Raw genomic sequence first — 22,966 nt, forward strand, 5'->3', positions numbered from 1 at the left:
TTTAGAAACCATATTATATTTTCTTTACAAATTTCTTAAAAGAAAAAAACTAAATTACAACCAATTTTATTATGAATAAATAATTCCAATTACATTACTCACTCATCAAAGAATTATAAGAAAGAGATTAAAATTAAAAAAAAAGAGAAAAAATATTTTATTGTGAAAATAAGAAATAAAAATAAAAAACAAAAAATTATTTTATTGTGAAAATAAAAATTTAATATAAAAACTATTTATTTAATTTTTATACATACTTTTAGAGAACTTTATTATTTTTAATATAAAAATTAAGCAAACATTAAACAAACAATGTAAAAATTAAAAACAATGTAAAAATTAATAACAAGTCAAATTTACTAACGCATCAAAATAACTTTGATATAAATAGAACTCTGAATTTTTTAATCATTAATCACAAGAGTATTGCAGAACAAACCGGGAAAATTAAGTTTTTAACGGCTCAATAGTTTTAAACATCTATATAAACGGAGAATTACGTTCAACCGTTCAATATCTACAACTGCATGACGAAACTAAGGCACAGAGAATGGGAAATGGAGTACGAACTACATCTTAAAAACACAAATCAAAGAAAATTTTAAAAATAAATTTCGAACACTGATGCGTCCAAACCGAATTTCAGCGTATTAAAGGCCGAATCCGACCGAATTGCCGAATTTTCCAACTCTTCAGCCCGATTCAGCGGAATATGGTAACTATATTATTATGGATTGTGATGGAATACAGTGTTCAAATTCACTACAAATATGCACAACATTTATGCAGTGAGCAAGGCGGATTAAGACAAGTGTGTGACGACTAGCTCCCCGGAAAAATATGAGATAGGTTCAGCCAAGAAAATGAAAGACGAGTTCGGCCATGTAATTAACATATCGCTATCAAGCCAAAAACAAATAACATACTTTTTGAAGAAAGAAAATAAATATCCAGAGATATGGGTCGTTCTTGAATCATCACGAGGAACACGATAGAAGAATTTGGATCATTTGAAGATTTCAAGCCAAGCAAGCTTAACAAAAGATGTTCTTGATTTAATTATTGAACTGAAGTTATCTTCATTAGACTGACCCATTCGAGAAGAAGCTGACGAGGGGCGAGCAGTCTTGCATCCACACACTTTCTCCCACTCACGATCTCAAGAACCACGATCCCATAACTATAAATGTCAGCTTTTTCCGTTAATTGCCCATGAACCACATATTCAGGTGTAGTGTAGCCTCTGCATTAAGCCAAATTCATTAAAGCCACGAATTAATATCTGGATTCGACAGTTACAAAGATTTACAAAGATTTGTTGAAAACAACTAATAAATGAATTGCTGAACTTACATTGTTCCTCCAACTCTGGTAGAAACATGTGTTTGGCTTTCTGGGAAAAATCTAGCGAATCCAAAATATGCAATTTTGGGATGAAAGCTGTCATCCAGAAGTATATTTGGACATTTGATGTCTCTGTGTATAATGCGAAAGTTGGATTCCCGGTGCAGGTATGCAAGGCCTCGTGCTGTGCCCACTATAATGTTTAAACGGTTTTCCCAGCACAAAGGATTTCTTATCTTTCCTGCGGACCTCCAACAATAGTATTCTAAAGCTTCAGTACAAGTTACATCATTTTTGAAAACAACATGAATTTTCAAAATGGTGGCATTAATAAGAACAACGTACCGAACAAGTGTTTGTCAAGACTAGTATTTGACATAAATTCGTAAACCAACAAGCGTTTGTGCCCTCGCCTGCAACAGTCGAGTAAACAAACAAGATTATAATGACGGACGCTGCTAATGAGCTTCACTTCGGTTAGAAATTCTTCATCAGCTTGAGTAGTGTGCTTTCCATTAAGTTTCTTAACAGTTACATCCCTCCCATCTGGAAGCCTTCCCTGCGGAACATCAAAATTACCTGCACACTGCAAAGGTACCACATAATTGAACAAAAACATCAAGACAACGAATATTATTATACCTTATAAACTTCTCTGAATCCTCCTTTGCCAAGCATGTTATTCCGATCAAAGTTTCCAGTAGCATCTCTGAGAATCTTGTAATCAAAATATACTTCCCCGAAATTTCCTCTTGCATCTATATTCTTATCTGGGGAGAGAGCATCACAATGACAATTTTCTTCATAATGATTTAATCCGACAAAGTTACAAATAAATAAATAAAATAAAATATATAACGCAACTCAGCATGGAAATGATACTTCAATAATTTTATTATTACTTGTTCTAACATAGGTTTTCCACTCTCTAACACATTCACCGAACGCACACACAGCATGACAAATATAGCAACGCTTCCCAACAATATACCTATTTTCTTCGATGTCTTTTTACCGGTCGTGTGTGTCGAATTGCCCGGTAACGGTGTCAAATTCGTCGATCTGGGCGACATTGTGGGGGACCCATACTGTCACGCCCCTACACCTGCTGTAGTCTTCCAACCGCTTATAGCGAGGTGCGGCACCACCGAACACTTTCTTTTCACCAATACTAATGTTCATGGACTACACCTAATTCACTTTTCCTTACTTAGTTTGTGTTTCGCAACCAAGCAATATTATGTTTAACCTTTATACTAATGAACACCCATACTCATTCATTATCATCAGCAATTATAAAAGAGAAAAACAATTGCATAGTATAAAGGGAGGGGTAATTCCCTGAACAATGAGTCTGCCCAACAATATATATTAATTAGTCTTTCTTCGATAATACAAGCTTCACAAGTATTCTTGGCAAAATCTAAGTCTATACTTAGCCAATTTTACAATGGAGGCAAACAGCCTTTTACAACCTTTGTGCACACCTTGCACGGTGGGCGGGCGCTCACCCGAGCCACCAAGACACCCTCTCCAAGTCTAGGCACAAACGACACCTTCGCACGATCACTCGGGCACGCCTTGCCCAACAAATTCACCCTTCACCAAGTGCGTTTTACACAAGTGCGATTTACCAAGGAGAGCACATGAGCTATGCGCTTGCCTCTCCTCAAAACTGCACACCAAACACTACTTAACCTTGAGCGAAGATCGAACAAGTGATGTCAAATGATTGATGGTTTGAATGCTCCAAATGCTACACATATATACGCATGGTTGAGTGTGGGTGGGTTGCCCAGCCGACCGCCGACACTTGACATACACACCCTTGAACGCTTGTGTTAAGTCGGCCTCGCTCTTCGTCGTTGGTCGGCCAAACTCCATCGCAAAGTGCCCCACCGTGGGTATAAACCAACGCCCAAAACTTGTCATTCACCACTATTGTCGCAAGTGTTCGTCACATAACCGTTGCATAACCGAGTCGCATGTCGTACAGGCCAGCTTGTCCGCGCCCGCACCCTGCCAGTGTGCAGCCTAACTCGCACACCCGCCCGCGCCTTCGCCCGCGTGCTCATCCATCATGCGACCCGACTCGCTCGCACGCCTGCCATCTCGCCCGCGCGCTCGTGCCCATGCCCGGTCCGCCCGGCGCCTAACCGAGTCACTAACCAAGGACCTTACATCCTCCTCCACCTGAAATCGTTGTTGTCCTCGACAACATAACATCCTAGTAACCATCCACCAAGATCATCAATATCCATGATGTCAACTCCTCCATATACGACAAACATCCCTGCAACATATGTAGAACTCCATCTCCATCGTGTCTCACCTTAGTGACCAACTGCCACCAAGCTCTCCATACCAAGGTATACACCCCATCAGTATGTCATTCATCAGAGATCATCTCAATCCATGATCATCGACCCCTTTGTCACAATCTCCACTGCAACATCCTATGTCGACCTCATCATGTGTCATCCCTCCATGTAGTCTCTCATCAGATGCTCCACCATGCCAACACATTTGTATCATGTGTCACCATGTCGACCCAACAGCAACATCTCTCTGTACATTGGTACCCCTCATGACTCGAACTAGTCGGGTGATCAGTCCAACCATATGCCCAAATCACAAGAATGCACATCCTTATGCCACCACAAGTCTTTCCCTGACTTCTGCTACATCTTGGACTCATCAAGAATCTGTCCAATTCCCATGCTCAGGTCCATGGAAACTCCATCCCATCTGCAACATGTCCAAGCCATGGCCTTGTTGCACAAGAGTGTACAACCTCTCCACTAGCTCATACATCTCCATGTCATAACAGCATCTGCACAACATCCTTTGCTTCGGCACTCCCCATAGAATGTCCATGAATGACACCTCTACACATGCCCCTGCATAATGTCCCTGCATAACTGTCATGCTCCATGTCTCCAACCTGATGTCCATGACTCTAGTTGTCCATGATGTCCAACTCATGTAGACTCCATCCCAACCTCTGGCCATCTGCATCCAAGTCCGCAATCTGTCATAAAGAAGCCTCCCCCAAGGCCCCTTGTAAAGTTGGTGTGGTTCCTCCCTACCAAGACCTCCACACCAACCCATCTCCAAGGTTGTTTATAGAGAAAGGAGGGGCAGGAAGTTTCCTCCCTGACTCTCATCCACCCATGTATCAAATTGATGTTGTGTCCTCAAGTATCTGTGCACAGCCTCAATCTCTTCACATGTACATCCAAGCTCTCCTAGCTTGTCCTTTGTCAACTGAAAGTCATATATGCCCATAGCATACCTGCAAAAGTCCACTATCCCAGCAGGATCTCTACCTCCATAATCCTCATCAACCACTGCCTCTGAAGTAGTACTCAGACTCCCTTCATTTGCAACTCCATTGTGAAGATCATTAGTAGAAGATGCTCCCATCAAGTGTCTCCATGTTCGTGAGGTTGTCTTCTCACTTTCTTCATCCTTCTTCCTAGCTCTTGCAACGAAGTCAATCAACTTCCTTTCCTTCGTTGTTTGAGTCACACTCCCAAGTCCTCTTTGCTCCACATCCTCATGCTTCACATTTGGATCTTTGGGATACAAAACCATAGAAGTCATCCTTGGCCTATACCCCAAGCAACTTCTTCTATTCATCGGTACCATCATGGTTCTCCCTTCAGCTGTGATCAAGAGAATGTCCCGGTCCACCATTGGTATGGCTTGTGCAAGCTCCATAAAGTCCAGCCCCAACACCATAGAATGATCATCCATGTCCACAACCCTCAAGTCCAACTTTCCAAACCACGATCCTACTTTCACCTGAGTGTCCTTCAACACACCATCAACAGCTCTTATGGTAGAGTTGACTGCTTTGAAAGCACTCCATTCCCTCTCCATCTTTGCTTTCTTCCCAAAAGACTTTGCTACGTTTCTGCTTAAGAAGCTATGAGTAGCCCCTGTATCCACCAAAGCTGCAAATATCTTGCCCTTCACGGTCACCTGCACAAAAATTAACTTCAAGGAATCACCTCCCTCTGTTGGCTTCGTCTTACGCCTTAAATCAACAACCTTCTTCAAGAATTCGGCCTCAGAAGTGTCAATTGGCTCATGCTCCATCTTGACTTTCCTCCTAAGGTACTTCACCTCCTTGCTTGGCTCTTCTAAGCAGCTCGATCCTGGTTTAGCTTGACTTCCTTCAAGCTTGTCCTCCATCGCATTCTGCTCAAGTGCACCAACCAAGTGTCCACTGACCAAGTTCATAGAACTAAACTTCCGAATGTCCTCTGGATTATCTCAGTAGTGAGTTCCCAACCTGTCAATGTAGTCGAGCTCTTCCTGCTCAATCACAACAACCTTCTTACCAAGAAGCTTCTTCTTTATTTCTTCCTCAACTTGCTTGATTTCAGCTTCCACCCTGACACTTTCCTTCCTCAACCAAGCTCTTTCATCAAAGAGCTCTTGAAGACCAAGACCACTCTGTTGGATCTCCTCATCAAGTTCCTTGAGTTCAACATCTGTCGTACTTTCGCATTGGCTCTTGAGTTCTTCAAGTTCTCTTCTTAGTTCCAAACAGCTCTCCCGAATCTTCATGTTCTCAGCCTTCATCGAAACCCAGTCAGAACTCCACCAACTCACCTGTTCCAACACTTTGTACCGGAAGGCTTCAACTGCATTATGACTAGACTCACCTATCGTAGGTTCATCCACCATCTCTGCCTTTTCAGCCATCTCCATGTTCACCAAGTCCCTGCAATCATGAACCAGCTCTTGTTCCACTTGTATGTGAAACAGCTTCCTTCACCTGCAAGTACCTGTCATGAGAAACCCTGCTCAATCACCAACTATCAAGCTTCTTCAACCCTGAATCAGCTTCAATGTCTGCACTTCGTCACGAGCAACCTTGCTCTGATACCAACTGTCACGCCCCTACACCTGCGGTAGTCTTCCAACCGCTTATAGCGAGGTGCGGCACCACCAAACACTTTCTTTTCACCAATACTAATGTTCATGGACTACGCCTAATTCACTTTTCCTTACTTAGTTTGTGTTTTGCAACCAAGCAATATTATGTTTAACCTTTATACTAATGAACACCCATACTCATTCATTATCACCAGCAATTATAAAAGAGAACAACAATTGCACAGTATAAAGGGAGGGGCAACTCCTTGAACAATGAGTCTGCCCAACAATATATGTTAATCAGTCTTTCTTCAATAATACAAGCTTCACAAGTATTCTTGGCAAAATCCAAGTCTATACTTAGCCAATTTTACAATGGACGCAAACAGCCTTTTACAACCTTTGTGCACACCTTGCACGGTGGGCGGGCACTCTCCCGAGCCACCAAGACACCCTCACCAAGTCTAGGCACAAACGACACCTCTGCACGATCACCCGGGCATGCCTTGCCCAACGACTTCACCCTTCACCAAGTGCGTTTTACACAAGTGCGATTTACCAAGGAGAGCGCATGAGCTATGTGCTTGCCTCTCCTCAAAACTGCGCACCAAACACTACTTAACCTTGAGCGAAGATTGAACAAGTGATGTTGAATGATTGATGGTTTGAAAGCTCCAAACGCTACACATATATACGCATGGTTGAGTGTGGGTGGGTTGCCCAGCTGACCGCCCCACACTTGCCATACACACCCCTTGAACGCTTATGTTAAGTCGGCCTCGCTCTCCATCATAGGTCGGCCAAACTCCATCGCAAAGCGCCCCACCGTGGGTATAAACCAATGCCCAACACTTGTCGTTCACCATTGTTGTCGCAAGTGTTCATCGCATAATCGGGTCGCACGTCGTGCAGGCCAGCTCGTCCGCGCCCGCGCCCTGCCAGCGTGCAGCCTAACTTGCGCACCCGCCCACGCCTTCGCCCGCGCGCTCGCCTGTCGTGCGGCCCGACTCGCCCGCGCACCCGCCCGTGCATGCCAACTCGCCCACGTCTCCGCCATCTCGCCCGCGCACCCGTGCCCATGCCCGGTCCGCCCGGCGCCCAACCGAGTCACTAACCAAGGACCTTACACATACGGTGTCACTGTCATATTGGGACTCACCACTGTAATATTCTGTCCTGTAATTAGAACGAAAATATGAATTAACAAAACAGACATTTTATATCATGATCAAACAGTTAATACATGCACAAAATGCTCTGAAGTTTGGTGATCGGTAACAACAAATAATAAAACAACCCCACCTCAAGACCTCGACAGTTACGCAGGGGAATACAATTTTGTAATATATCCCGCTTTCTTTGAGTTACTGTTACAATTAATATCATCTGAATCGCTGTCATTTGTAAAGAAACGGTATTGAGAAGAAAACTACGCACCCAGACCCTGAACATAAAAGCTTGAAATCTCATAGGGGAGGACAATTGTTCATAAGTATCCAAACACCAATAGATTGGTGACAGTATGCTTTCACTTTTCTCGTGGCTCACCGCTTCTCTTAAGCATTTTGAGCGCTAGGGGGCTGTGAAAAGGGCTGTTCAACTCACTGCTTTTCTGAAGCATTTAGAGCGTTAGAGTGCTGTCTAAAGCGAAAAGCGCCGTTCCAGCGAGAATTAAACAGTATGACGGGAATTTCAAGGTAAAAATGTTAAAATAGAATATGCACTAACAAAGAGAATTTACCAACAAAATGAATTAATTAACGAAATAAATTTAAGGAGAATAATTTAAGATGATAATGTCTATAGGATAAATAGAATTTAAGATGACAATGTGAATACACAGAATTTAAGATGATAATGTGATTTCAAGGTAAAATGTTTTGGAAGTTAATTTTTTTATGGGAATTTAATGAGTAATTACTTTGCATATTTAGACTTTTACTTTTCCTGTATATGTAGATGATAACCCAAAAAAAAATCAAACACATTTTCCTTTAAATTTTATAGTGGTAGATTTATTAAAATTATGCACAAGGATTACTCAATTCCAAATTTAATTTCAACTCAAATTAAAAATACAATTAAAAAATAGCTTTTCTTAAATAACAATTATTTTATTATTTTAATTAAAAAGCTATTTACATTTCAAAAATTTCTTAATAAATTTTATTTTTAATTTATATTTTATATTTTTTTAATTTTTAGTTTTAAATTATTTTTAAAAAATAAAAAATTAGAATAAATATTTTTAATAAATAAAAATTTAATATTTTTAAATTTAAAATTATGTACACTAAATAAAATATAACTCTCTGTTTTTTTTAAATTAAAAATAATTTATCTAACATATATTTTATATTAAAAAAAAACAATCTAACCACAAATATTTTACACACTCTTGAAACAGTGTGCCAACACCACCTATGCCTCAAATACATGCCATAAATAACATTGCTCTTGCAATGAATAACACAATTAAAACTATGCTGAAGTAAAATTTTACCCTGAATTCAATTGGAATTAACACTAAGTCAGAAATAACTTTTATTTAATAATGTTACTTAATAGTGTTACTCATCTTATGAACCCTTTCTTTTGACCTATATTATGGTAGCTATTTCCATGAGATTTTTATTTGTTTCGCTTCATAAAAAAATTAGTTTTTTTTTTTAATCAATTAATTGAATATAGATAAGATCAGCCCCAATTTATTCTCACATGTAACTCTTATTTTTAATTTATTTTCATAAAGATTCAAATTAATAATTCGGTGTGTACTAAAGTTCACATAAACTAATTTATTTACACTTTCTAAATTACATCTAAATTACATTGGACAGTTTCTACACAATCCCATCAGGTCTCCAGGTTGCAGGCCGTGTCTGCAGGGCTTTTGACAGTTTCTAACACGATCCCATCAGGTCTCCAGGTTGCAGGTTGTGCCTGCAGGGCTATTCATCTGCTGTTGAGGGTTTTAACAATGTAATCGAAAAATGGGGTTTGAATAGTGTACCCACATACATATACTTGACAAAGTGTCTTTTAAGTCTGGTGTAAATATATAATGACGATATTTCACTGATCATATTTGACAAACATTTTGCCCGTAAAATTTCAGCACTGAACGGATAAAAGCTTCTATATCAGGACAAATCCAATCTGTCATTAAACCTGTAGATCCAAAAGATTATGTTTGAAAGCCCAATGGCTTAATCTCGGAGGTTTCGATGTTGGTGGCAGTCACAGAAAAATACTGATGATTTGTCAAAATATGTTTGGATTCAGGCAAACAAAGAACCCTTGAACCTCCCATGTCTCAAACCCTACCCAAGGCGATGAGAGAGGAATCCACCATTTCTTTTCAGGAAAGAAGAAATTGACCATTCAGAAGGTCAGAATTTTATCCAAGGTGAAATGAAATGAAAGATTCTGCTACTTCTCTCTCTTTGCATAATTCTTTAGAGCCGTGAGCTTGAAAACTGTCCCTTTTTTGCCCTAACTTCTTGAGAACCGCCGAGGAAGTAATTGACATTAGTTATTTATACAAAATGTAGCCAAATTTTATTAAATGTCATCCAGCAACAATGTGACCATTTCTTCCAAAAGGCGAGCGATAAGCACTTATCCCTTTTCTTTACATCATTTGGTATAGGCCCAGGCTCTGAAAAGGTAAAGGATAAGCGCATATCCCTGGCCATTACATCATTTTGGACGGATAAGTAACAGTTATAAATATCAGTATGCGTTATATTTACCTTCTATTTTTAACGGGTGTTATTAACGAGGCCACAATTTTGTCCTTCAGCAGATTTTTTTTTTGGTTTTTATTACAAAATCTAATTATAAAAATATTTAAGTAATTTTTAATCATAAAAATATTTAAATAATTTTTTAATGATGGAAATTGATAGCATCATCAAAAATTTTAGATAAAAGTATCCAAAATTTTAAAATTTGATAGTCATAACCCAAATTTCCTAATATTTTTACCATAAAAAAAATCACTATTTTTGAGACAAAATTGTAACCGGATTATTATTTTATAGTGTTTGTCCAAAACATCAAGATGAATCAAATAGTTGTCTGGTCAATCGGCCAGTTTCCGTAGAGCCAAGGAGAAATTGACCGTCCCCAAATTAGTCAGAGTTTGATAAGATTTAGGTGCGTCCTTCCCTTTGCAGAACCGTCTGGAACCGTCAGCTTCAAAGCTCCCCGTTTTCTGTCTGGCTTCTTTAAGACGGCTAAAGGAGGTTTAGCTTCCCGTTTTCTGTCTGGCTTTTTTAAGACGGCTAAAGCAGGCTTTTCTACGTTCTAACTCGAAGGGTTTATCGTGAGCAACTCAAGTGTTTTGGCTATTAATATAAAATCAGTATTTTTGGCATGGATTTTTGTAAATCTAAGTTATAGTTATCAAATTTCTAAATTTTGGGTGTTCTAGAGGTTTTTGATGCAGCTGAATTTATTTTCATCATAAAAACATGATTCAAACAATGTTGATGCAAGATTTTTTGAATTTTTTCCCAGATTCCAGCCACTTTTAGCAGTCCAGACAATTTCTCTACCTCTGTAAACACTTAGTACAGCTTTCTTCAATAAAACAAATTAAATTGCATCTGTGAATAATATAAAAACTATCTCACCGGGCCACTTAAATTAAGATTAAAATTTCATTTTATTATTAATTTAACAACTAAATTTTAATTAGCTTTCCATTACCCTAAAAAATCAATTTAACTTAAACCCTTTGGCAGAGGTTTTCGAAAAGGCAACAAGGTAAGGGATAAAACTTCTCATCCCTTGCCTTTACCTCATTGGACAAGGGATAGGCACAGGTTTTGAAAAGGTAGGGGTGCGGTTAATATCGTTTGGCAAGAACTTATCTGCGGTTTTTACATCAATTGAAAAAGGATAAGTATCATTACAGATCAATTTGCAATACATTAATTTTCTCCCAGTTTAATTACAGTGTAAACACGCTGAAAATGTGTATGTTTTGAAAATACCAGACCTCCGATTACTCTGATTTGCTGAATAAGCAGACTAAATAGTAAATGAAGCGGATGAATAATAGAGTGTTTATTGTACACAGAAATGCAAACCGTAGGAGGTCCAAACAAAAAAAAATAAACATTAGGCGCACGAGTTTAGCCAAACAGTGCACAATATGTTGAGGAGGTTGAAAATTCACTCTCTATGTTTCTCAAGTGGTCACACGGTGGAATATAGAACTGACCTTGCAGGGAGGTGGCATTGCCGCCGCAGAAAACGACTTTATAGTCGGTGCTTCCTGGGCAAGTGAAGGTGCTGGTGGCTTCGTCCTTTGTATAGCTGTAGGCCTGGGGCATTGGCCCTTGAAAACCATCGAATAATTAGTCGGACCGCAATTGTTCAAATATTGCCCCGTACAGCAATATTGTTATGTATTAAAACGATTGCAGGCGGTATCGCATCCGCCGGAAACCCTCAATTCAGCGGGGCAGATGACACTTATATTGCTGCTGCAGGCGATTGCGTGGCACGAAGAGTTGGAGGGAATGATCGACACTGGCAGGTTGAATCCATCCACCAGAGAGATGTCATAGAAGTCGAGGTTGTTGATTTGATTGAGAGAGTACTCGACGATCGTCGCAGGGGGTTTCCGGAGCCTTGACAGTTTAGTAGACCGCCACAGTCCCCAGTATTGCAGCTGCCACGGCCGTTGCCGTTGAAGGAACACCCCGTGCGCCCCCAAAACCTACCCACTGTTGTTCCATTGGCGACTTGAACCCTCCACGACTGCCCGCTGTCCAGCCGTTTAGCACCGCCTGATAAACCCGCTGCCCAAACCGTGAATCGGCAGTTGTTCTGGATCTCGAAGATCGCACCTCCTGCCCCTGCAAAGATTAAAAAAAAATGCAGTTATAAAACGTAACCCTTGGAAGAAAAACACAACAAAAACCAGAAAACTGTAGTAGTACCCTGTAAAACGCAGATGAATAATGCTGACATGAACACGAGCGGAACTCCCTGTGTTCTGGCCATGGCTGTGGTTCGAACTTTCAGCAGCAAAAGCCAAAGTATGAGGGTGTCCATAAAGTGTCCTCGGCAAGAAGCTGAACTCCCTGTGTTCTGGCCATGGCTGTGATTCGAACTTTCAGCAGCAAAAGCCAATGTATGAGGGCGTCCATATAATGTGTCCGCAGCAACAAGCAATAGCCTACAAGGCTCGTGACGATTCACGCGTGTACCGACCGGTCGCTTCTGCCGGCCATTAACCATTTCACTTTCATTTGGAGATACCCAGATTTTTAAATAATACGACTGGAGGAAATTAATCTAAGCTATGTGTAAAGCCCCACCGAGCTGATTTTTGTGACGGATTTCTTTTGGGATTTGGTTAATTATCTTCTATGCACAAATATCATGTTCGTACTACGATTTTTAAATTTTTATTTCATACATTTTAACAATTATATATTTGAATTAATTAAAATTATAATATTTTTATTTAGAATGTGTAAACTACCCAAATTACATAATCATATTAATATATGATTGCAAAAAAATATATATATATATTATAATATTAATAACAATAATTATATTAATATATATGTATAGTTGTAAATTGAGTCTAAGCAGAATCTAATATATTAAATATTTGAAGTGAGGCAACAGTCAATTATATCGGATTCAATTTCCGTATATTATAATTTGATTATATTTATTTATAATTAATAAAGGTTCGTTAATGTTTTTTTTGTCAACTAATACTTTCTGATTAAAAAATAATATTTAATAATATTTTATATAATTATATTAATTAATATTAAAATGAGATTAATTATTAATATAATTATATAAATTAAATAATTATTAAATATTGATACACAATTTTTATAATAGTAATTCAAAACCTATGGTATTCAATAGAAAGTTTTAACCAGACGTGAAAAAATCACACAAGACAAAACAGATGAGTCACTCAACCTATACATTGCAATTTTTGCATTACGGGGTAATTAATAGGAGAGGAAAATGCTTTCCAAGTATTTTAATCGTTTCCATGCAAATGGAAAAATGAGGATACTCTGACTTATTGAACCTTGTAAATCTGAATCTATATCAAATGCAATCATCACCCATATCTCACCGGCCTGTCATGCCCCCAATTCTTTTTTCCTTAAATTGGCTGGGTGCGGCACCGCCTAAGTTAATAACTTGATCCGTCGTTAATTAACTTTACGAACTATGCCTTAAAAATTCATAATAAACATGAATTCATATTATTAATGTGCGGAAACCATCAACAATATAAAGATAATAATACAACTCGTCAATAATATAAAAGAATAATCTTTTATTATATAATGAGAATTTACATGATCGGGAGCCGCGCTCTACCGGCGTTAATAATAAGTGGGCGCCCGCCCGTGCAAGAACGCACGGCGGTCTGCCTTAACTGTACACCAAATACAAAGATTACATATACAAGTTCTGGCGTTGGGCGAGCGGGCGCACCCGTGCACGACCCGTACCCAAACCGGAGTATATCGTGTGGGTGGGCGCCCGTGCGCACCACCTAACCTTCCACCGTTCACACAACCTTCGCCCGACTCGGCGGGCGCATCTCCCTTGTGCGACCTGCGGTAGAACTCGCCCTCGCTCCTTGTGCGTACACAAGTCTTGTGCGAAGGAACTTGCGATGAGTTCGTTGTTGAAATGACCATGCGCTCACCTCATTTATACGCACATAAGGTTGTCGCCTTAACATCTGGCCGACCTCCAAACACACAACGCTTCGCCCACCTAGCGCTCCTCCTCACCGTCGGCTTGCCCGATACGTGGGTGCACTCTTGGTCGGCTTGAACGCTGTCCATTCACCATATATAAACGTGAACATTCCTCCATACCCGCGTGCACATGTGATGCTTGGACGGCTCGCACTTTTACTTAGTCGATTTTTCACGATGGAGGGAGCACGCGCCCGTGCCCAAGAACGTAGGGCGTTACATTCTCCCCCACTGGAAATCGTTGTCGTCCTCGACAACATACTATCTGTCACGATCTTCCGTATTTAAATGCATAAATAAAAAAAAAAATTAACAGGAGGGTCCATCTTTCAACCCCTTTAAATCTATTTACATTTACTAGCACATATTTGTGCTCACACCGGTCCGCATGTTAATAAACTTATATAAATGTAAACCCCTTAATAAATCTCAGGCTTGTAACATGGGCTCCGTTTCTTAACGTTTGAACCAACACTTAATGCAAATGGTATATACGTTGGCATATTCGGTTGTCATTTACACGGTGTGCCAGGTGGTGCGTGAGTAGTAACCCAACTCACCCTCTACCGTGGCCAGATGGCACCAGTTCACGTGAAGGCAAGTGATCAGTGGATAGTTGACCCACACTGGGTTCCGCGCCAAGACCTCCCACTCAATTCAACGATGGTGATCCATCCTCTTCATCGAACGGTTCCGGTTGATCTAGGGTTTGACACACAATACTTAATCACCGGGTTCCTCGGACAGAGTCCATTTGCTACACCCCGCGGCAGCCGAGCTCCTATACTTCTCCCTCAGACTCTCTGCAACTACTCCGGTGTCTATGATACTCCTCAGGTAAGAATGGCCGGAAGTAATTACACGTTCTCAATACAGTCAATTTAATTACAGCTTTCCTTATTATTTGTAACCCTCAAATTAACTGTGGCTGCATAAACGTCTTGAGGGTTATGTATAGGTCCTTTGTAGCTTCTCCTACCGTGTGCAGAAGGGTTCGGGCTCCTTAACGAAATCTACAGGTATGGTCGAATAACCTTTTCCCCAGTTTAATGGTTATGATTTACTGTGGGAACGACTTCGAGCTGAAGCAGGGTTATGGTTTGTTACCTGTTTCAGGTTCGATGATTTGTCTCATACCCTGACTACGCCTATACGGCCAGTCTCCTCGAGCCGGTCTGTCTTGCGGCCTTTAGGGTTTAATAGGCTTTCATGCCATTTACTGTGTTTATTCATTTGTTTTGGGGCTTGGCCCTCAGGTGTTAAGATGTCACCGGATGTATATTTGAAAAGCTCTCAGAGTTTTACCGAGTCTATGAAGGTCTATATATATTGTTTTCATAATGCTGGGATTTACCACCGATCTCTAAGCCGGACTTCTCTCGGCCATGAACATGTTTTGCTGTTTTCTATTAATGATCATTTGTTTTCGCTTCTCAGCTTATACCATATTTCCGAATGGTCATTTTGATATTACTAGTCAGTTCATGTGGAAACTTATATACTGGGTTTTTCTTCTGTATGTTCATTTACCGTCTATGCCACAGATTCGTGACCCTTAAGGTTTACTTCAGTGTGTATTAATACAGCATGTTTCTTGGGGTTTCCACATGTATTCAGTTCATTCTGCACGGTTTCCATTTATATATGTATACAGTTCCTTTAATGCGTTACTGAGGTAGTCCTGCGCTCAGGTGTTGAGCGCAGCGTCTACCTCCTCCGCGACAGTCATTATAATGACCCTGAATGTCAGTTTACTATTTGTTAAATTTATAGATCATAAATCTGATATCATTAGCTTAACTGGTAACAATGCATGCGTTTGTCTGGTTCTGCTATGTTTACTTGTTAACAGGTCCGTCACATGGATTTGTAACCCTACCCGGGTCTGTTAATATGAGTAACCTATGGTAACCCTCATTAGGGTCTGCCCAAGCAATTTCGACATACATGCTGTACATTGCTAATGCTATTCCGTTTTCATGTTGACATATCACTATGCTGTATTATTTCCGTGCAAGTTACTGTATTATATAACCTGGTTTCCTACCAGGCATATCTAGACCTTTCCTAGGTTTTATTTGTTTTATGTTCTCTAGTTTACCTCACGGTTATTGATACAGTCACATACCTCTGCCACAGCTCTAAGAACTAACTCTGTTCTGAGCGTATTATACTGACTATGCAACCATAGGCTATTGATGCAGTATCTGTAGGTGACCATTGTCTTATATTAACATATATAACATTTCAAGAACTGCATGCATTAATCAGATTGACATACTACAGTAACTAATGACAGTAAGATAAGTTCCGTGACCGGTCTGTCCTCCTCTGTACCTGTTCTTTAATTGCTAGCTAGTTCAGAGAATGCGTACCTGGTTATTCCGTTATCGATGTCCTTACTTGCAGAAGTCACCTGCAATAGTTTTTCTCTTATCCTCCCAACCTTGAGATCCACTTCACACTGGATTCTCCCCCCGAGCAGTCTTGCAGGCCTACAGCCCTCAACAAGACACATGCACTCCTGTGCTGGGTTATCTGGTCTCTACCAGACTTAACCTCTTTCTCAGGTTATCTGGTCTCTACCAGACTTAACCTCTTTCTCAGTTTATCTGGTCTCTACCAGACTTAACCTCTTTCTCTGTCTGCTCTCTCCTGGAATTCTTCTCTCTGCCTCTTCCCCCCTGTTAGGGTGCTTGCTGATCCATTTAACCAATGCCAAGAATTAGTTGTAACTGATATGTAATTTAAAAATTACTTTTACGCAGGTTTGATTAACTGATTGGTAATTTAAAATTACCTTACGTGGGGTTAATCATAATAGGTATATCACATACTCCCCCCTTAACAGGAACACCGTCCTCGGTGTTCATCTTTCGTTGGAACTTGATATTTTACTCGTGGTATTACCATCTAATCCACACAAAATGTGATCCTTTCTCTTTGAAATCAAAGATTTCATTCCAAGAAAAGACGACAAATAAAATAGTAATGATATAGTCTTAAGAAATATCATTAGTTATAAGCATCAATAGTCATAATCATTCGTAACTGCAAAAATATGCAACTTCTAATCGCCACCACCTGGCCCTTATTCATTCATAATAAACGATTCTCTGTGTCAACTTACCATAACTTACCATCTTATGCTTGAAAATCATGAATACTTTCATGTAAGCCTGTTAATAGAGGTTGGACAATTCTTCAACCTTCCTTGATAAGTAGTTCCTGCAATATATGACTAACAAATTCAACCACATTAGTCACTATATTTTGAGTCAAATGAGACACTTTTGACTAGCAATCAATTGTGCAATGTTAGATGCTTTCTAAATCACAGTACTTTTACAAGTACTTAAAGAGCACTAACACTAATCATCAAATGATAAATCACTGCTCACGTGCACACTAAACGAATTCTTACTAAAGACATTCGTAAAATACTTCGAGAAGTACCAAAAGAGCACCTAGCCCTCTAATAATCAAAACAGTCAATCACTGTATTAAGCAAGAATTGTCTTAGCTCCCACTAAGATGTTCACAACATTAATAACACAATAAAGGAAATAAGATTCCATTTATTCTTTATTGAGCACTAAGCTCATTTCTTGTTAAATGTGCATAACATATTTTACACAACTATATGTAAAATTCATTTTTAACATGACATATAGCTGATTAGTTAATTCCTTTAGCCATGAGACCACAATGGACTAAAGAATTCCCAATCCATGGAAACTGGTTCTCACAACCAAATAGAGTCCTTTTCACATCCAGACAGTGTCTTTGATAAAGACCTTACCAGGTCTAACATAGAATCCCACTGGCCAACCAGCTCAAGAATTCTAAGGAGAGGAGATCTGGGCAGACAAGTACCATCAACCCTTCCGGGCAGGTAGCTGCCATCAACCCAACTCCGGGCAGACAAGTACCATCAACCCCTCCGGGCAGGTAATTGCCAAAACCCAAGCACTTGCAGGTCCTACTCGACCGCAATTACACTGGTCTCGCCAGTAAACGTAGGTCCTACTTGACCGCAATCACACTGGTCTCGCCAGTAAACGCTATCTGATCCTAACCAGACGTAGCGTACACAGGAAATTCTTTCCTCTTATGCCATCTGATCCCAACCAGACATAGCATGAATATTTCTCTTTTAATACTCTTCCTCAAAGTAATTTACATAATGAACCATATGAACATTATCATTAGCACAACAAACATGCATGTATACCATGCATTTACACTTAACCCCAACATGGGTCCACAACATCAAGATTGATGGGAAACATATCCATCATACACGTTGTATGCATGCAAATTTTCCAAATAACATAATTCATGCATATCATATAACATCATTCTTTCTCATCTATAATTGCATTTCACATTGCAGCAATTTACGTGATGAGTTTTCTTGTTGCCATTAAGCTACCACTACTTAATCCCATCAGCAACGTTAGTTATAAATATGCATCAGTTAACACGTATTCCATTTCCAAGAATGTTCATGCATACAATATTGTCATGTATAAAAGCATATGCAAATACTCATTAATGTATAAATGTCAACAACAGTTGAGTTAATAATCTAAACATTTCCAATTTTGCCATAGTCTGTTGTCCCAATTCAAATCATCATTAATGGAGTATTATCTCATGTTTACTATGCTAACTTTGGTCATGCATTGTTAGTGTAATTAAACATAATTTCTCTAACATACGAGAACATAACTCTCATGTCACGATGACTAATCTTTGTACATACCATTGCTTATCATATAAGCCCTTCTTTAATGTATGCAACACTTGCTCCCTTCACTAGAAGACCACCATCATTTCATACGACAAATCACATACCTCTTTCTTAAGGAAGTCATTTTAATCCTCATTTCTCTATCTTTCGATGTGAGGATTTCTCAAGATTCCCTTTCAAGAAATTATTAAAGATGTCTATCTTTCGGCATAAAAACCAAGATACAAAAACAAGGTTTACTTATCCTTTATGCATCAAATCAAGCAATCAACACAGCTCTTCCAACAAGACAATCTCTCCAAGAGAGTATTATTTTCAAGGAAGCTAACAGACCACTTCCTCTAAGTACACACAGACTCATAATTCCAAAGTCAAAATAGCTACCAATATGCAACATGTGTTCTCCTAACACAATTATTTTACTTTAATGTACATAGTTCCTTTCACGAAACAATTAAGACTTTTTGGTTCTTGTATGAACACTATTCTAATGTGTTCTTAAAGGACAGAACCTTTATTTCCATTTTCAAGAACTCTCTTAAAATCCTTTATCTTCATACATGAAGTATGCATACTCTTAGGATGAGACTATATTTATGTATATAGGTAATATACTCTTTCCTCAAGAAGTTAGGGATAAATATCTATGTGCCTAGAAGCACATCCTTAGTTATCTTTTATCATGCATGTAATGCATAATCATTTCACTAGAACTTAGAGACTAACTAGAATCATAATGCAATTAGCATATCTATATATATATATATATATATATATATATATATATATATATATATATATATATATATATATATATATATATATATTTTCCAAGAAGCTTTTATCAAATAAAGATACATATTTTAATTCAAGAAAACTTGACCACCTTCCATGCTATGTCCTCGGGACATTTATATGCCTCATCCTCTTCTCTCAAGAAGATACTTTGGCTATATTTAGCAAGGATTTTATTCCAAGAAAACAACGAGAGACAAACATTTCTCTCACAAGACTCACATGTAGTCCGACTAGGAGGAACTACCAATTCTTTTTACTAAGAAGCATATAAAATAACCAATTCTTTTACTGCAAGTATTATCATAAGAAAACATATAAACAGTCAATCTTTAACTGCATGCCTTATCCCATTTTCTTTACCAAGAAAATCTATAAAAGAACCATTCTTTTATTGCATGCATTCAAATACTTTCTCTACTAAGAAATCATATAAGACATTCATATGTGTTCTTCAAGAAAGTGGACAAGACACTTATCTTATCCCTGGATCAACATGCATAACTAACAAGTTAAACCACCCTTACCGAAAGCAATGGCTCTACTTTATGCGATTAGAAGCATAATCTCCTAAGTGTCACACACGCACCAGAGTTACCACTTGATGCTAGACGCAACAACTATCATAACAGTACTATGTGTCTATTTCAGAACAATGACTTCTAGGAAGCATTACGAAAATCATTAACATCAATACACTATAGTTATCATTTTCCAACTCCTTAAGCATGGTCAAGGGAATACTCTCATGCACATCAAGCACTATCTAGTCATTTCCAGACTTAGAGTTTTCTGCAAGATTCTGATACCCAAGCTTGCTCTATCTGGTCATCACCAGGCTTAGCGATTTCTTTTCCCATCTCCGTCTGTCCCTACAGCACGGTCTTCTTCCTTCTCCTTGCTTCCTTTTCCTTTCGAAGCATCTATGGTTGGGGAAGGTAATTAGAGTTTACTGACAACTGTATTAACACAGGTAGTTTATTTATGAATAATTATCACATGTAATTATACCATGAATGGGTCCTAGAAATGTTACCCACTGAACATGCCTCTACCCTTAACTTCACACTGGAATGCAGAAATCCATCATTCCCATAGTGGAGATAAATTCAACCATCATTTAATCGAGACTCCAATGGTTTTTTTTTTTCTCCCAACAAGTAATGATTAACATCAGCACATACCATGCTAATGGATTTCAGTCAATTAGAGGGTAATCATCATGAAAACTATTAGGACATAAGCATATACTATTCATCATGCATTCTCATGGTGAATAAAATTAAGAACTCTTCTCGTGCACAACTGGACTATAGCACCGAGAGAGTAACAAAAATAAAATCTTCATACGAACATTTCATGCATGCGACATCAATCAACCTTCACTTCGTTACGATCTGTAACGATCTTAGTTCAATTGAATTAATGCATATAAGTTCTATGGGTTAGTCATACAACACTAACCAATCTCAACCACCAATCGTCTTCATGCATCCATGACAAGACTGATTCAAAAGTTAGGTATGACAATTAAGTCTCGCTGCTTGACTCATTGCATGTTTTCAATATCTAAAGGGGTTCTTCTAATGTCCTTTTTAACAATTTTTCATCCTATTCAAGGATGTTCCCCTGAGTTTTGCTCATTGTAACTTCAATTTGTTCATTAAATACATCATTGTTATTGCCATATTTGCAAATCAAACTTGGTAGTTGATTGTCACTTTCGTCAATGAGTGTTCAATATCGTTCTTAAGTGCGACAAAAGTTTCATTGTCTTTTATCCTCATCAGGAATCCAACGTTATGAACGTAGTTATGCAACAACTTATCACCTACTTCTCAAAGAAGTTATAACATGAATCACATCTGTCATGCCAATAGTAGTGTACGACATAAATGAATATGCGAATGATTTAACTCATACCTGAGTTAATGCCCACTGATGGCGTACTCCAATATCCTTTCCACTTACCAATTCCCAAAGGCGCCAGTATTGCAACCTTTAGCTCTGATACCACATTGTCACGATCTTCCGTATTTAAATGCATAAATAAAAAAAAAAATTAACAGGAGGGTCCATCTTTCAACCCCTTTAAATCTATTTACATTTACTAGCACATATTTGTGCTCACACCGGTCCGCATGTTAATAAACTTATATAAATGTAAACCCCTTAATAAATCTCAGGCTTGTAACATGGGCTCCGTTTCTTAACGTTTGAACCAACACTTAATGCAAATGGTATATACGTTGGCATATTCGGTTGTCATTTACACGGTGTGCCAGGTGGTGCGTGAGTAGTAACCCAACTCACCCTCTACCGTGGCCAGATGGCACCAGTTCACGTGAAGGCAGGTGATCAGTGGATAGTTGACCCACACTGGGTTCCGCGCCAAGACCTCCCACTCAATTCAACGATGGTGATCCATCCTCTTCATCGAACGGTTCCGGTTGATCTAGGGTTTGACACACAATACTTAATCACTGGGTTCCTCGGACAGAGTCCATTTGCTACACCCCGCGACAGCCGAGCTCCTATACTTCTCCCTCAGACTCTCTGCAACTACTCCGGTGTCTATGATACTCCTCAGGTAAGAATGGTCGGAAGTAATTACACGTTCTCAATACAGTCAATTTAATTACAGCTTTCCTTATTATTTGTAACCCTCAAATTAACTGTGGCTGCATAAACGTCTTGAGGGTTATGTACAGGTCCTTTGTAGCTTCTCCTACCGTGTGCAGAAGGGTTCGGGCTCCTTAACGAAATCTACAGGTATGGTCGAATAACCTTTTCCCCAGTTTAATGGTTATGATTTACTGTGCGAACGACTTCGAGCTGAAGCAGGGTTATGGTTTGTTACCTGTTTCAGGTTCGATGATTTGTCTCATACCCTGACTATGCCTATACGGCCAGTCTCCTCGAGCCGGTCTGTCTTGCGGCCTTTAGGGTTTAATAGGCTTTCATGCCATTTACTGTGTTTATTCATTTGTTTTGGGGCTTGGCCCTCAGGTGTTAAGATGTCACCGGATGTATATTTGAAAAGCTCTCAGAGTTTTACCGAGTCTATGAAGGTCTATATATATTGTTTTCATAATGCTGGGATTTACCACCGATCTCTAAGCCGGACTTCTCTCGGCCATGAACATGTTTTGCTGTTTTCTATTAATGATCATTTGTTTTCGCTTCTCAGCTTATACCATATTTCCGAATGGTCATTTTGATATTACTAGTCAGTTCATGTGGAAACTTATATACTGGGTTTTTCTTCTGTATGTTCATTTACCGTCTATGCCACAGATTCGTGACCCTTAAGGTTTACTTCAGTGTGTATTAATATAGCATGTTTCTTGGGGTTTCCATATGTATTCAGTTCATTCTGCACGGTTTCCATTTATATATGTATACAGTT

At 39.0% G+C, this 22,966-nt stretch overlaps 2 long non-coding RNA genes and 1 pseudogene across 2 annotated transcripts; 2 read left to right on the top strand and 1 right to left on the bottom strand.

Annotated features, from left to right (window-relative positions):
• Positions 1-746: 746 nt before the first annotated feature.
• LOC149183169 (PR5-like receptor kinase) lies at positions 747-12,457 on the bottom strand (annotated as a pseudogene).
• A 2,313-nt stretch (positions 12,458-14,770) lies between these two features.
• LOC149183170 (uncharacterized) lies at positions 14,771-15,474 on the top strand. The gene is made up of 3 exons (XR_016257170.1): positions 14,771-14,843; positions 14,965-15,025; positions 15,123-15,474. It is a non-coding gene; the product is annotated as an uncharacterized LOC149183170 (long non-coding RNA).
• Positions 15,475-22,075: 6,601 nt separating this feature from the next.
• LOC149183171 (uncharacterized) lies at positions 22,076-22,454 on the top strand. The gene is made up of 3 exons (XR_016257670.1): positions 22,076-22,147; positions 22,269-22,329; positions 22,427-22,454. It is a non-coding gene; the product is annotated as an uncharacterized LOC149183171 (long non-coding RNA).
• Positions 22,455-22,966: the final 512 nt, after the last annotated feature.

The sequence above is a fragment of the Pinus tabuliformis genome, chromosome 3_2, assembly GCF_031772625.1.
Source record: "Pinus tabuliformis cultivar Carrire ecotype Pingquan chromosome 3_2, CPIR1, whole genome shotgun sequence".
Classification (NCBI taxonomy): Eukaryota; Viridiplantae; Streptophyta; class Pinopsida; order Pinales; family Pinaceae; genus Pinus; species Pinus tabuliformis.